This window comes from Dermacentor albipictus, chromosome 1, assembly GCF_038994185.2.
Source record: "Dermacentor albipictus isolate Rhodes 1998 colony chromosome 1, USDA_Dalb.pri_finalv2, whole genome shotgun sequence".
Taxonomy (NCBI): domain Eukaryota; kingdom Metazoa; phylum Arthropoda; class Arachnida; order Ixodida; family Ixodidae; genus Dermacentor; species Dermacentor albipictus.
Window position 1 is genome coordinate 155346493 of NC_091821.1, and position 17171 is coordinate 155363663.

At 50.5% G+C, this 17171-nt stretch overlaps 1 long non-coding RNA gene across 1 annotated transcript; it reads left to right on the forward strand.

Annotated features, from left to right (window-relative positions):
• The first annotated feature begins 291 nt into the window (after positions 1–291).
• Positions 292–1223, forward strand: LOC139056026 (uncharacterized). Its single transcript, XR_011512094.1, has 3 exons — positions 292–637; positions 874–1011; positions 1089–1223. It is a non-coding gene; the product is annotated as an uncharacterized lncRNA (long non-coding RNA).
• The last annotated feature ends 15948 nt before the right edge of the window (positions 1224–17171 follow it).

Genomic DNA, 17171 nt, shown 5'->3' on the forward strand with positions numbered 1-17171 from the left:
GCAGAGCTATACACTACAGCTCCGTAGTTGACGCGGGACCGTACAAGGCTTTTGCAGAGGCTCAAAGGGCATCTCCTGTCACTTCCCCAAGATGTGCTGGACAAGAGCTTCAGTAAATTCATTGTCTTCAGTCACCTCGCTCTCAGATACCTGAGGTGAGGAACAAATGTTAGTTTGGAGTCTAAGACAATTCCTGAAAAAATATGTTCGTGGCTGACAGATAGCCGTTGCCCATTAAGATAGCGGGGTCAGGTGGTATAGGGTGTATGCACGAAATCAGGCGGCGCGGTGCATTCTGGGTGAGCGGCCATCTTGTAGTACTCCTTAGCAGACGCCAGCCACAGTCGCTGCCGCCGCTTCGAAGCGAAGCGTGTGTCTGGTGTCGTTTAGCGGGTCACCATGGTTTATTGCGCTGTTGTGAGGTGCTCGAGCCGCACCCAGACCAAGGCCGTGAAGCTCAAGACGAATGAGAAGGACTGTGCATTTTTCAAGATCCCGAAGGTGCGCAGTCGAGAATGCGAAAAAACGAAGGAGCTGTGCAAGCGGAGGCGCCGCGAATGGATCGCACGCATCAACAGGCGCGGAATAGACTAGAACCCGGATAAATACTGGGTTTGTTCGCGGCATTTCTTGTCAGGTACGTGATTCTTCATGACCATTAAAAGAACGCTTATGGTGTAATGTTGAGGTACCTAGCTAGCTTTTTGGTTTTGCCAGTGTTAACAGAAGATTGGCACCTTTAGCGATCAGGGCTAACAGCGCTCCATGCAACTACGTTTTCCTCAATATTTAAATAAATTATGGTTGGCCTCGGATATCGTGCACACACTTCGTTTCCGTGAATGTTGGCGCTTTTTTACTGGCTTGTTTCAGGTCGGCCGTCGGACCTCTTCGACGACTGCAACCCCGACTGGGCCCCATCGCAGTGCTTAGGTTATGGGAACATTTTGGCGAACAACGAGCGATATAACCGCCAAAACTCACGCGCACAACGCCGATCATTTGCTCCCGGTAAGGACAAACCACCGTCCCTTTCGTTTGTCATGATGCTGTGCAAGTAGCATTGCTACAGGTGTCTTTCATCTCAGGTGCTACAGATGCTTCCAAAGGTGGAGACAGCCCTGCACATGAGATTGATGCAGGAGCTACCAGTGGAATTTCCATGGATATGGAAAGCTCTCCACACACAAATGAGGCCGAGCCTGACAAGAGTTGGGAGCCACGAATTGGTATGTAAAGCTGTTTATTTGGACCAGCCTGTCAAGCCTGATTTACCATAACATGTGCGGCATCAGCACATGTTATGGTGCAAAAGAGGACGCCTTACCTTTGTTATGATGATTATGGTATCGGCAGACACCACCTTCACAGACGGCTCGTGCACCCAGCCGCTCGTCACAAAATTGTGGGCCTCCAGCGCCTTCCGCGACTTCAACTGCTTACGCGTCGTGAAGCTGGTCCTCAGAACCAAGAATTCGTAGATGTCTGAGCTATCCACGCACGGCCACAAGCCAATGTCTTTGATGCAGTCGCTTGCACGCATCGTAAAAGGGTCCATGCCAATCGCTTTTGTCTTGATCTCGTAACGTTGTCTGTCACGTTCAGATAACGTTGCTGCATAGTCTCTAACAACTGAAGTCATTGTCTTTGTGAACAGGCAACTTGCAGCGCGTCACTGGAGCGGTGATTCCATTTATCGTCGCAGCATGCTGCACTAGCGGGTGCGGAGGCTACAGCGGGCGTCTGCTAAGGAGTACTACAAGATGGCCGCTCACCCACAATGCACCGCGCCGCCTGATTTCGTGCATACACCCTATAGACAAAAACGGCACCGAGAGCGGCGCTGCTGCGCCGGCGTTGAGAGCGCCGCATGCGGAGCAAAATTCTATTAGCGGTGGTACCCCTCTCCCATCTCTCGTTCGCGCCGCCTTGATTGCCTCCTGCACTGCGCGTGTTTGGGCACGTTTCGCGCCGCGCGCGGTGTGTGCGCGTGGACATTTCCCTCGGAGGGCGGTGTACAGTCTCTCTCACATTTAGGGGAAAACTCGAAGCGCAGCAGCTCGCGCAGATGCTCGAGGGGCGGGATCTTGAACGGCGTCGTCTGCTACGGCGGCGCACGCTGGCCGCATTGTCGAGAAACGTTCTACTGTCAGGTGCAGGGCGCTGATCACATCGTTACTGCGTGAAAGGAGCCGGTATTCTTTGCTAAGCGTTGCGCGACGCCCACTGATACGCCTCGAATGTAAGTTCATCGCTGCATGGCAGTCATAGACGACGTACAGATTCCATACATTCTTGACGGCCCGTTTCTGGAAGGCGACTATATATTCTAACGCGATAGGACGCCGATCCACACTGCTCGTGCTGTGCAAGAACTGCTAGAAGAGCGCGCAGTCACTCTCTTGGAGCGGCCGCCTCAATCCCCGGGCGCCAACGTCATTTAAAATGTCTGGGGCTCGTTGAAAGTATCGCTGGCGCAACATCCCCTCTATCAGTCGCCCAAGGATAGGCTTCGATCCACCATCGTCAGTGACTGAGACGTGCAGCGAATGAACACATCCCTGATCAAGTCATTCTACACTTCACTGCCTTCCAGGATGAGCGCTGTCATCGCTGCCGCTGGGGACATGACGAGATACTAACTGAAGTTCCGAGCGTGACGTGTCCACTTCCCCACCGGCGGGCAGGGTCTGTCTGGTGTAGCGAATGATTATCGAGAAAAATCACTTCCAGCTCATTGTCTGAACCTAAAACGTTCATTTAATCGTGTCCGTTTGTTTCACCGTGTTCGACTCCCATTGTTGAGTGCTTTGTTTTCCTTTCGAGTCAAACAAAGACTGAGCACGTTGCGCGCACATCTTGGTGCGTTTTGTCGCTGCTCATTACGGTAGCACACACAGTGAAGAAATATACGTGCACACGCTCAGTACTCCGGCCCTTCGAAATTACAAATGAACCATGTTGTCAAAAGACGTTTGTGGAACTCCATTAGCGCCAGTGAAGGATCAGAGTGTGGAGACGCACAACGTTTAGTAAAGAACATCAGCTCAGTTCCCGCAGTACCGATGAAATCGGTGCACTGCCCCTGACAGTACCACGCTTCCCGAAAATGCGGCCAGCGCGCGCCGCCATAGCAGACGACGCAGATCACGACACCGCCCCTCAAGCGTGTGCGCCTTGTTGTGCCATTACCACAAGCCCGGATTCCGAATCTGCAAGATGCGGAATCTATCCTGCGAGCGCCATAATTCTCCCTTCACAAGACAAGAGGCTGCGCCGTCGTGCGGGAGAAGCCTCAGCGTGTTTAGACGTGTCCGCGTGTGCCAGACGGCCCGGCGCCGCACCTCCCTTGCCTGGAGGTCACCGCGCGCGCGAACTTTGAACCGGGTGGCCAGCGCGGTCGCTGGTTGGACCCCTCGGACGACCGTCGTGTGCTGACTTTGTATTGGGCCGGTTGAGTGACAATGGGCCTCGGGGATTATAAAAGCAGCGACACGCCGCTCGAAAACAGGATCTGCCGACCCCACCGGGAGAGAGTATCGCTCCCGACTGGGGTGAGATGTGAAACGCGTTTTCGCCGGACGCCGTCGTGCGAGAACAGTCGCGTTTGTGTGAGCTCTCGGCCCCAGTGCCGATCCGTTCATGTCCTGTATGATAACCTGTATATAATGTATAAAGTCCCTTTTGTTATTCTCATCGACGCCAGGCTCGGAGTCTTCGCTACCAACGCTCTGTCACGAAACGGGTGACGAGCGCTACGGGACCACAAAGCCGTAATCGTGGTGCAGCGGTGCAAAGTTCGTAACACTGGTGGCACCGGTTGGGTGTCGTAACACTGGTGGCACCGGTTGGGAAGTCCATAACACTGGATGGCAGCTACGGGATTGACCGGCATCAGCTACCTCGGCGCGGTGAGTGCCTGAAGTTTACCTCAAACACCAGACTTTCTCTGACACAGGTTATAGTAGCTCAGGGATTGACTTGGTGTTGCATTGTGTTTAACCTTGTGTGTTTCAAGCCTAGTAAGAGTGTTTTGAAAACCAGGGGATGCTGAGAGGGTAAACAGGGCAGTGTGTGAAATACTTGCATATGTCTTACTAGTAGTGTTATAGTAGCGTACGGCAGGTATATTCAAAAAGGGTAAACAGCAGGAGGACAGTGTGAACGATGGAGAAGTACAAGGTGAAGGAACTTCTCGAAATTTGTGAGGAGTTGGGCATTGAGTTGGGCTCAACCAAAAGAAAGAATGCGATCCTTGAGGTCATGAGGACTGTGGACGTAACGGCTGAGGAAGCCGCTGAGGCCTTGGCGGGTATCAATGAACGTCGGGAAAGGGAGGAGAAGGAACGTTGCGAGCAGGAGAGGAAGGAAAATGAACGACGGGAAAGGGAGGAAAGGAGAGAACAGGAACGTCGCGAAGAGGAAAAGGAGGAAAGGAGAGAACAGCAGCGTCAAACGGGGAGTGAAAGAAAAGGGGGTTTCATTTGGCAAGGAATCTGGCTTATTGTACCGCCGCTACACGGATAAGCAGGGTCGCAAATATAAGCAGCTTCGGATTCCGCGAAAATATCGCCGGGAAAAATGAATGACCTCATTTGCTTCCTCAGAAGTATGTTTTCGGTCCAAGCGATTTCAAGGGGACCATTCTATTTGTAATTATTATTGCTGATTAATAATTGTTTCTATTTTGTTGTGTTGAAGATTTGAAAACTGATTGTTTAAGCCTTGTGTGCTAGATCGTACACCTGCCTCTTGTTGCAGCGGGAGAAAAAAGGGGAAAACAATTTAGTTAGGTTGATTTGAATTATGGCCTTGTCTGGTGTTTGACGGGAGACAGAGGGCACTTGTTCGTGTTGGGTGTTGCCTTTTGCCGGTCGGTTTTGCAAGCTGCAGAACGACCAAGCGGGACCAGTGGCGAGAAGCAAGGTCTTAGGAACGACCCGAGCGGAGCTGGTCAAGGTGCCTTGGCGACGACGTGGTGAGCAGAGCTCCTGCCCTGGCGAGTCGGACCTGGGCACGTGATGTTACCTGGCGTCCCGACACTGGACGTGAACTTGGACGAGCCTGACGAACGTGCGCGCCTGGCATCCGAGCCACGTGGAGGCAGCTCGTCTTCCCGGCGCCTTATCTGAGGGCGGGGATGCTGTTGTGCCATTACCACAAGCCCGGATTCCGAATCTGCAAGATGCGGAATCTATCCTGCGAGCGCCATAATTCTCCCTTCACAAGACAAGAGGCTGCGCCGTCGTGCGGGAGAAGCCTCAGCGTGTTTAGACGTGTCCGCGTGTGCCAGACGGCCCGGCGCCGCACCTCCCTTGCCTGGAGGTCACCGCGCGCGCGAACTTTGAACCGGGTGGCCAGCGCGGTCGCTGGTTGGACCCCTCGGACGACCGTCGTGTGCTGACTTTGTATTGGGCCGGTTGAGTGACAATGGGCCTCGGGGATTATAAAAGCAGCGACACGCCGCTCGAAAACAGGATCTGCCGACCCCACCGGGAGAGAGTATCGCTCCCGACTGGGGTGAGATGTGAAACGCGTTTTCGCCGGACGCCGTCGTGCGAGAACAGTCGCGTTTGTGTGAGCTCTCGGCCCCAGTGCCGATCCGTTCATGTCCTGTATGATAACCTGTATATAATGTATAAAGTCCCTTTTGTTATTCTCATCGACGCCAGGCTCGGAGTCTTCGCTACCAACGCTCTGTCACGAAACGGGTGACGAGCGCTACGGGACCACAAAGCCGTAATCGTGGTGCAGCGGTGCAAAGTTCGTAACACTGGTGGCACCGGTTGGGTGTCGTAACACTGGTGGCACCGGTTGGGAAGTCCATAACAGCCTGCTCGAGCTGCTGCCGCCGCACGACTCCATTGCTTGCCGTATCGCGATGCAATACGTTCCGAGTTTTCCCCTTAGTGTGAAACAAACTGCACACGCTATATTTGCCTTTAAGAAGATCGGTACGCTTGACGATTATTTTTATGGCTGCAATGCGGCGAAAGGGCAGCGTCTGCTTAACCATGTAAGGGACGCTGAGCAGGTAATTGGAAACGACATCGTATGTGCCGCCGGAAAAATCGTCAGCACATACGATGCGGCACATACATACGGCACCTACGAGCTAAAGTCATTTTTGCAGTTTCTCACATTATGTTTGCTACAAATCCGTGTTGTCTCTGATGGCGACAACGGACTTCTATCGACACTGTGCGGAAATAAACAAGATATATCGCTGCATAGCACAAGTACGACATGCGCACACAACTTTAACTAGTACGTCCCCTACAATATGGAATAGAGGCAGCAATGTAGACAGCTTGGTCATTTTTTAACAGTACTCAAGAGACGGAAGTTGAAAGTATTATTAATCATTCCTGCTTCAGCAATGCCGGCGCGACCAAGACGCGGGTGTGTATCGTCCAGTAACCCGATCGACCGGTGCAGTGGTGAAGCGGGAATGAACTCCGGTCATGTTCAATGCATCATGCACATATTCAATTTCTCGGCACGCGTGAATTTCGGCTACTGCTAGCGCATACAACAGACGTGGTTTCCATTCTCAGACAGCGCACACACAAACGAAACACGAGAAAGAAGACAGGACAAGCACTCGTTGAACTTAAAGTTTTTGTATGAATAAAATGATTATGTACCGAGTAATTATTAATTTCACGTGGGTTAGATATAGAAACCGTCATACACTCAGGAGTGATCAATAAACGATCTCGCTTCGTTTGCCAGATGTTTACTTCGCTCGGCGCACCGCAGTAATCCATGTCTGTCGTCTGCTTCTTTCGTACCATTTTCTTGTGAATCGGTATAATTTCACTGGTGGCATCAACCTTTTCATGTTTACATTGCTGTCGTGACAGTTAACAACACAATAATAATTTCCGGTTATTCGAAAGGCGCCGTCGCAAACAAGAGACGTTTCGCGCGCAGCGCGAACTGAACGCGGGCGCGACCGCGAAGGGAAGCGGCGACGGAAACCTACACCTTCTCGCGTGCAGCGCGCGCGAGAAAGCCTTCTCTCGTGCAGCGCGCGCTCAGCCTGGCCTCCTCTGGCTCAGCGCGAGCGAAGGGAACCGGCGGAAGCAAACCCCCGGAGGATTGGAAACCGTGCCGCCAGGGGAGAAACGAGCGCTGGCGTCTCGGGCGAAACTTGGCGTGCGCTCGTCTATACCACTCTTTTTCGAGAATAGAACGCTCGTGCTTTTTTGAGGGTTTAATTTAAATCCATGCTCCTCAGCCCACTTAGATAATTTGTTCTCAGATAGAAATATTACATGATTCAAATCCTATTTGTACGTCATCCACGTACACAGATTAGAACATTGTGCATGGTATGACCCTACACAGGGAATTCATTTTTGCAACGAATACTGTGCAGCTTAGCACACCACCTTGTGGTACACCCGTTTCCTGTGTAAATGGACGAGATAACACATTAACAACCCTGACACGGAACGTGCGGTTAGAGAGAAGCTTTGAACCATGTTCAAGAGGTTGCCTCAGACACCCATACCAGCTAGATCATGAAGAATTCCAAAACGCCAAGTTGTGTCGTATACATTCTCCATATCTAAAAATACCGATAATGAAAGCTGTTTATCTTGGGTACTAGGCGCGAACACAAACACGACACAAGGAAGGAGACGGGACAGAGCGCCACTTACAAGTGCTTTATTCGGATGCACACCACAAACTTATATACCCGTCTTAGACGCAAGGAACACAATCACATCAAGATTGATATGGAAGCGAACTGGTTAAATATTTCTTTTCAGCCATATATGAAGATATTGATGGGTCGCTGACGCACATGCTTCCTTTCTTTCCGATAAAGAAAGCTTCAATTACTTCCCGAGCTTTTTTATCTCTACTCTTTGCTAGAATCCGCGCCCCTGCAAAACATGGCTCACATCAGCGTGACGGGCAGGACTTAATGTGCTTGGGAATGTTTGGCCCTTCTTTATCTTGCTCTACATTTCTTTCACGTTCCCTAATTCGGTTGTTAACGCAGCGCCCAGTTTGCCCTATGTAGGAGCGGCCGCATGAGAGGGAGATTTCGTACACGACACCTTCGGCGCACTTCATAAACGGTCGCCCATGCTTGGTGCCGCATCCATTTTTATCGTCTCGTATTCTTTCGATACTGTGGTGGTGCCCTATGTACACAAGATGGCCCACAATTTAAAGAAGGTTGCTAGCAGACATGGAGTGCCGCTTGTGTTTTCAGCCCCCAAAAGGCTAGGACGCCTTTGTTCTCGTATCGAAAGAATACGAGACGATAAAAATGGATGCGGCACCAAGCATGGGCGACCGTTTATGAAGTGCGCCGAAGGTGTCGTGTATGAAATCTCCCTCTCATATGCGGCTGCTCCTACATAGGGCAAACTGGGCGCTGCGTTAACGACCGAATTAGGGTACATGAAAGAAATATAGAGCAAGATAAAGAAGGGCCAAACATTCCCAAGCACATTAAGTCCTGCCCGTCACGCTCATGTAAGCCATGTTTTGCAGGGGCGTGGATTCTAGCAAAGAGTAGAGATAAAAAAGCTCGGGAAGTAATTGAAATTGAAGCTTTCTTTATCGGAAAGAAAGGAAGCATGGTGCGTCAGCGACCCATAAATATCTTTATATATGGCTGAAAAGAAATATTTAAACCGTTTGCTTCCATACCAATCTTGATGTGATTGTGTTCCTTGTTTCTAAGACGGGTATATAAGTGTGTAGTGTGCCTCCGAATAAAGCAGTTGTAAGTGGCGTTCTGTCCCGTCTCCTTCCTTGTGTCGTGTTTGTGTTCGCGCCTAGTACCCAAGATGAATTGTGACCAACTCGCCCAACAAGACGTCCTCAAAAAAAAAAAAAAAACTGTTTGTGCATGAAGGCATCTCAGATATTCGCCTCGACGCGGGAAAGGTGATCTGTTGTGGATCTACCCTCCCTAAATCCACCCTGCAAGGAGTCTAATATTTTGTTGCTTTCAAGATAATGGATCAGGCGACTGTTTACCATTTTCTCAAAGAGTTTCAATAAGCAGCTTGTTAGGGCTATAGACCCGTAGCTGCTGGCCGAAGACGGATCCTTGCACTTTTGAGAATAGGAATTGTGTCTGCTTGCTTCCAGGCAGATGGAATATAGCTGACAGAGAATATGGCGTTAAAGAGTGATAGTACTGTTTTGTGTGCTTCGGGGTGTAAGTATTCGATCATCTCGTAAGCTATTCGATCGTTTCCAGGAGCCGATTTATTGCAGCAATTTAGTGCATCCTGAAATTCCACCATGTTAAATGGACAGTTGTAAGGTTCATTTCTATTTCCTTTCCTATCCAGAAGCTGTCGCTCTGCTTGTCGCTGGTATCTCAGGATTGTATCTGAGTAATGGGATGAACTAGAAATGTACTGAATATGTGCCCCTAGAGAGTCAGCTTGAACCTCGATAGTGCCTCCTTGTGTATTTGCTAAAGGTAAAGGATGAGTTTCGCTGCCTTTTATGTTGTTCACCCTGTTACGGGCTTTTCGTTCGCCTGTATATGAATTGATGCTACTGATGTATTTTCCCCAACTTTGCCGTTAGCGCGGCGGCGTGTTCTTCTACCTTGTAACTTTATTTTCTTGAAGCTGATCAAGTTCTCCGCAGTTGGAGAGTCGCGAAATGACTCCAAGCCTTGTTTTGATTTCTACGAGCTTCCTTACATTACGCGATCCGCCAGGGAATACGTTGTTTGGAGGGCGATCCATTTGATTCGGGGATACATAGTGACGCCGCATCAACAATAAACGCTGTCAGATATGACGCTGCATCATCAATAGGAAGTGTAGAGATGTCTTCCCAGGTCATGCGCGTGAGTTCTTTGTAGCGTTTGCAGTCGGCTGACTCGACTTTCCAGTGGCGGACGCGTGGAGAGCACTCGTCACCTTTTGTTAATTTTATGAGAAACGGAAAATGGTCGCTCCCATATGGATTCTTAATCACGTTCCACTCTAGATACGGCACGAGTGTACCAGATGCAATGCTTAAATCGATAGATGAGAATGTTTTGTTTGCCACGCTATAGATTGTAGGCTCTTTATTATTTAGTAAGCATGCACCTGTAGTGAGGAGGAAGTTTTCTACTAAGCGTCCTCTGGCATCACAACGACAACCCCCCGAAGGGAGTTGTGTGCATTAAAATCTCCCACGACAATATAAGGTTCGGGCAGTTCATGGATAAAGCTGCGAAATTCTGTTTTTGAAAGATGGTAGTACGGGGGGGGGGGTGTATAAGGAGGTAATTGTGACCAGCTTATTAAAGAGTACTGCACGGACCGCAGCTACCTCTAGGGGTGTTTTAAGCTGTAATTGCCGGCAAGCAACACCCTTATCTACTGCTATGGCCACACCGCCCGATGAGGCAAGGACGTCATTGTGGTCTTTTCGGTAAATGGCATATACTGCCTGAGAAAGTTCGTGTGGGAAGGATTAAGATGTGTTTCTTGGAGACACAGCACCTTTGTATTGCAAGAGTTCTTTGTTAGAGTTCCTTTTAATGTGGTCTAGATTGGGGAGTAAAACCCTGACATTCCACTTTAATAACAGTGTATCCATATTATACACTCTAAAAACAGTTGCACCCTTTGGGGTGTATATTTGCCACATAAAAATAATCGTCATCTGTCTTGTCCCCATTTCCTTTCTTTAACGCGGCGAGCCCGGTACTTTCCAGTAACGAACGGCATGCGCGTTATCAGCTTAACATAGCATTCCCGACAGGAAAATAACGAGCGCAGCGTTTTCAAGAAAGGAAGCAAGACAGATGACGATTGTCGTTGTGTGGTAAATATACACTCCAAAGGGTGTAAACTGTTCATAGCACAATGGGAGGACTAAGAAGGCATGACAATGCTGTATTGAAGACGCTGGAACGACCACGACTGCGTGATGTCTATTGTATGACCATAACGCAAGGACGGCAACGCAATGGCGATGATGGCATGACGACAATGGGAGGACGAAGAAGGAATGATGATGCTGTATTGAAGACGCTGGAACGACCACGACTGCATGACGTCTATTGTATGACGACGACGCAAGGATGGCGACGCAATGACGATGATGGCATGGCGACAATGGGAGGACGAAGAAGGAATGATGATGCTGTATTGAAGACGCTGGAACGACCACGACTGCATGACGTCTATTGTATGACGACGACGCAAGGATGGCGACGCAATGACGATGATGGCATGGCGACAATGGGAGGACGAAGAAGGAATGACGATGCTGTATTGAAGACGCTGGAACGACCACGACTGCATGACGTCTATTGTATGACGACGACGCAAGGATGGCGACGCAATGACGATGATGGCATGGCGACAATGGGAGGACGAAGAAGGAATGATGACGCTGTATTGAAGACGCTGGAACGACCACGACTGCGTGATGTCTATTGTATGACCATAACGCAAGGACGGCAACGCAATGGCGATGATGGCATGACGACAATGGGAGGACGAAGAAGGAATGATGATGCTGTATTGAAGACGCTGGAACGACCACGACTGCATGACGTCTATTGTATGACGACGACGCAAGGATGGCGACGCAATGACGATGATGGCATGGCGACAATGGGAGGACGAAGAAGGAATGATGACGCTGTATTGAAGACGCTGGAACGACCACGACTGCGTGATGTCTATTGTATGACCACAACGCAAGGACGGCAACGCAATGGCGATGATGGCATGACGAAGAAGGAATGATGATGCTGTATTGAAGACGCTGGAACGACCACGACTGCATGACGTCTATTGTATGACGGCGACGCAAGGACGGCTACGCAATTGCGATGATGGCATGGCGACAATGGGATGACGAAGGAGGAATGATGATGCTGTATTGAAGACGCTGGAACGACCATGACTGCGTGATGTCTATTGTATGACCAGGACGCAAGGACGGCGACGCAATGGCGATGATGGCATGGCGACAATGGGAGGACGAAGAAGGAATGACGATGCTGTATTGAAGACGCTGGAACGACCACGACTGCATGATGTTTATTGTATGACGGCGACGCAAGGATGGCGACGCAATGACGATGATGGCATGGCGACAATGGGATGACGAAGGAGGAATGATGATGCTGTATTGAAGACGCTGGAACGACCACGACTGCGTGATGTCTATTGTATGACCAGGACGCAAGGACGGCAACGCAATGGCGATGATGGCATGGCGACAATGGGATGACGATGGAGGAATGATGATGCTGTATTAAAGACGCTGGAACGACCACGACTGCGTGACGTCTATTGTATGACGACGACGCAAGGATGGCGACGCAATGACGATGATGGCATGGCGACAATGGGAGGACGAAGAAGGAATGATGATGCTGTATTGAAGACGCTGGAACGACCACGACTGCATGACGTCTATTGTATGACGACGACGCAAGGATGGCGACGCAATGACGATGATGGCATGGCGACAATGGGAGGACGAAGAAGGAATGACGATGCTGTATTGAAGACGCTGGAACGACCACGACTGCATGACGTCTATTGTATGACGACGACGCAAGGATGCCGACGCAATGACGATGATGGCATGGCGACAATGGGAGGACGAAGAAGGAATGATGATGCTGTATTGAAGACGCTGGAACGACCACGACTGCGTGATGTCTATTGTATGACGACGACGCAAGGATGGCGACGCAATGACGATGATGGCATGGCGACAATGGGAGGACGAAGAAGGAATGACGATGCTGTATTGAAGACGCTGGAACGACCACGACTGCATGACGTCTATTGTATGACGACGACGCAAGGATGGCGACGCAATGACGATGATGGCATGGCGACAATGGGAGGACGAAGAAGGAATGACGATGCTGTATTGAAGACGCTGGAACGACCACGACTGCATGACGTCTATTGTATGACGACGACGCAAGGATGGCGACGCAATGACGATGATGGCATGGCGACAATGGGAGGACGAAGAAGGAATGATGATGCTGTATTGAAGACGCTGGAACGACCACGACTGCGTGATGTCTATTGTATGACCAGGACGCAAGGACGGCGACGCAATGGCGATGATGGCATGGCGACAATGGGAGGACGAAGAAGGAATGATGATGCTGTATTGAAGACGCTGGAACGACCACGACTGCATGATGTTTATTTTATGACGGCGACGCAAGGACGGCGACGCAATGGCGATGATGGCATGACGACAATGGGAGGACGAAGAAGGAATGACGATGCTGTATTGAAGACGCTGGAACGACCACGACTGCATGATGTTTATTGTATGACGGTGACGCAAGGATGGCGACGCAATGACGATGATGGCATGGCGACAATGGGAGGACGAAGAAGGAATGACGATGCTGTATTGAAGACGCTGGAACGACCACGACTGCGTGATGTCTATTGTATGACCAGGACGCAAGGACGGCGACGCAATGGCGATGATGGCATGGCGACAATGGGAGGACGAAGAAGGAATGATGATGCTGTATTGAAGACGCTGGAACGACCACGACTGCATGATGTTTATTTTATGACGGCGACGCAAGGACGGCGACGCAATGGCGATGATGGCATGACGACAATGGGAGGACGAAGAAGGAATGACGATGCTGTATTGAAGACGCTGGAACGACCACGACTGTATGATGTTTATTGTATGACGGTGACGCATGGACGGCGACGCAATGGCGATGATGGCATGACGACAATGGGATGACGAAGAAGGAGTGATGATGCTGTATTGAAGACGCTGGAACGACCACGACTGCATGATGTTCATTGTATGACGGTGACGCAAGGATGGCGACGCAATGACGATGATGGCATGGCGACAATGGGAGGACGAAGAAGGAATGACGATGCTGTATTGAAGACGCTGGAACGACCACGACTGCATGACGTCTATTGTATGACGACGACGCAAGGATGGCGACGCAATGACGATGATGGCATGGCGACAATGGGAGGACGAAGAAGGAATGATGATGCTGTATTGAAGACGCTGGAACGACCACGACTGCATGATGTTTATTGTATGACGGTGACGCAAGGATGGCGACGCAATGACGATGATGGCATGGCGACAATGGGAGGACGAAGAAGGAATGACGATGCTGTATTGAAGACGCTGGAACGACCACGACTGCATGACGTCTATTGTATGACGACGACGCAAGGATGGCGACGCAATGACGATGATGGCATGGCGACAATGGGAGGACGAAGAAGGAATGATGATGCTGTATTGAAGACGCTGGAACGACCACGACTGCGTGACGTCTATTGTATGACGACGACGCAAGGATGGCGACGCAATGACGATGATGGCATGGCGACAATGGGAGGACGAAGAAGGAATGATGATGCTGTATTGAAGACGCTGGAACGACCACGACTGCATGACGTCTATTGTATGACGACGACGCAAGGATGGCGACGCAATGACGATGATGGCATGGCGACAATGGGAGGACGAAGAAGGAATGATGATGCTGTATTGAAGACGCTGGAACGACCACGACTGCATGATGTTTATTTTATGACGGCGACGCAAGGACGGCGACGCAATGGCGATGATGGCATGACGACAATGGGAGGACGAAGTAATGACGATGCTGTATTGAAGACGCTGGAACGACCACGACTGTATGATGTTTATTGTATGACGGTGACGCATGGACGGCGACGCAATGGCGATGATGGCATGACGACAATGGGATGACGAAGAAGGAGTGATGATGCTGTATTGAAGACGCTGGAACGACCACGACTGCATGATGTTTATTGTATGACGGTGACGCAAGGATGGCGACGCAATGACGATGATGGCATGGCGACAATGGGAGGACGAAGAAGGAATGACGATGCTGTATTGAAGACGCTGGAACGACCACGACTGCATGACGTCTATTGTATGACGACGACGCAAGGATGGCGACGCAATGACGATGATGGCATGGCGACAATGGGAGGACGAAGAAGGAATGATGATGCTGTATTGAAGACGCTGGAACGACTACGACTGCATGATGTTTATTGTATGACGGTGACGCAAGGATGGCGACGCAATGACGATGATGGCATGGCGACAATGGGAGGACGAAGAAGGAATGATGATGCTGTATTAAAGACGCTGGAACAACCACGACTGCGTGACGTCTATTGTATGACGACGACGCAAGGATGGCGACGCAATGACGATGATGGCATGGCGACAATGGGAGGACGAAGAAGGAATGATGATGCTGTATTGAAGACGCTGGAACGACCACGACTGCATGACGTCTATTGTATGACGACGACGCAAGGATGGCGACGCAATGACGATGATGGCATGGCGACAATGGGAGGACGAAGAAGGAATGACGATGCTGTATTGAAGACGCTGGAACGACCACGACTGCATGACGTCTATTGTATGACGACGACGCAAGGATGGCGACGCAATGACGATGATGGCATGGCGACAATGGGAGGACGAAGAAGGAATGATGACGCTGTATTGAAGACGCTGGAACGACCACGACTGCGTGATGTCTATTGTATGACCATAACGCAAGGACGGCAACGCAATGGCGATGATGGCATGACGACAATGGGAGGACGAAGAAGGAATGATGATGCTGTATTGAAGACGCTGGAACGACCACGACTGCATGACGTCTATTGTATGACGACGACGCAAGGATGGCGACGCAATGACGATGATGGCATGGCGACAATGGGAGGACGAAGAAGGAATGATGATGCTGTATTGAAGACGCTGGAACGACCACGACTGCATGACGTCTATTGTATGACGACGACGCAAGGGTGGCGACGCAATGACGATGATGGCATGGCGACAATGGGAGGACGAAGAAGGAATGACGATGCTGTATTGAAGACGCTGGAACGACCACGACTGCATGATGTTTATTGTATGACGGTGACGCAAGGATGGCGACGCAATGACGATGATGGCATGGCGACAATGGGAGGACGAAGAAGGAATGACGATGCTGTATTGAAGACGCTGGAACGACCACGACTGCATGACGTCTATTGTATGACGACGACGCAAGGATGGCGACGCAATGACGATGATGGCATGGCGACAATGGGAGGACGAAGGAGGAATGATGATGCTGTATTGAAGACGCTGGAACGACCACGACTGCATGACGTCTATTGTATGACGACGACGCAAGGATGGCGACGCAATGACGATGATGGCATGGCGACAATGGGAGGACGAAGAAGGAATGACGATGCTGTATTGAAGACGCTGGAACGACCACGACTGCATGACGTCTATTGTATGACGACGACGCAAGGATGGCGACGCAATGACGATGATGGCATGGCGACAATGGGAGGACGAAGAAGGAATGATGATGCTGTATTGAAGACGCTGGAACGACCACGACTGCGTGATGTCTATTGTATGACCAGGACGCAAGGACGGCGACGCAATGGCGATGATGGCATGGCGACAATGGGAGGACGAAGAAGGAATGATGATGCTGTATTGAAGACGCTGGAACGACCACGACTGCATGATGTTTATTTTATGACGGCGACGCAAGGACGGCGACGCAATGGCGATGATGGCATGACGACAATGGGAGGACGAAGAAGGAATGACGATGCTGTATTGAAGACGCTGGAACGACCACGACTGCATGATGTTTATTGTATGACGGTGACGCAAGGACGGCGACGCAATGGCGATGATGGCATGGCGACAATGGGAGGACGAAGAAGGAATGATGATGCTGTATTGAAGACGCTGGAACGACCACGACTGCATGATGTTTATTTTATGACGGCGACGCAAGGACGGCGACGCAATGGCGATGATGGCATGACGACAATGGGAGGACGAAGAAGGAATGACGATGCTGTATTGAAGACGCTGGAACGACCACGACTGTATGATGTTTATTGTATGACGGTGACGCATGGACGGCGACGCAATGGCGATGATGGCATGACGACAATGGGATGACGAAGAAGGAGTGATGATGCTGTATTGAAGGCGCTGGAACGACCACGACTGCATGATGTTCATTGTATGACGGTGACGCAAGGATGGCGACGCAATGACGATGATGGCATGGCGACAATGGGAGGACGAAGAAGGAATGACGATGCTGTATT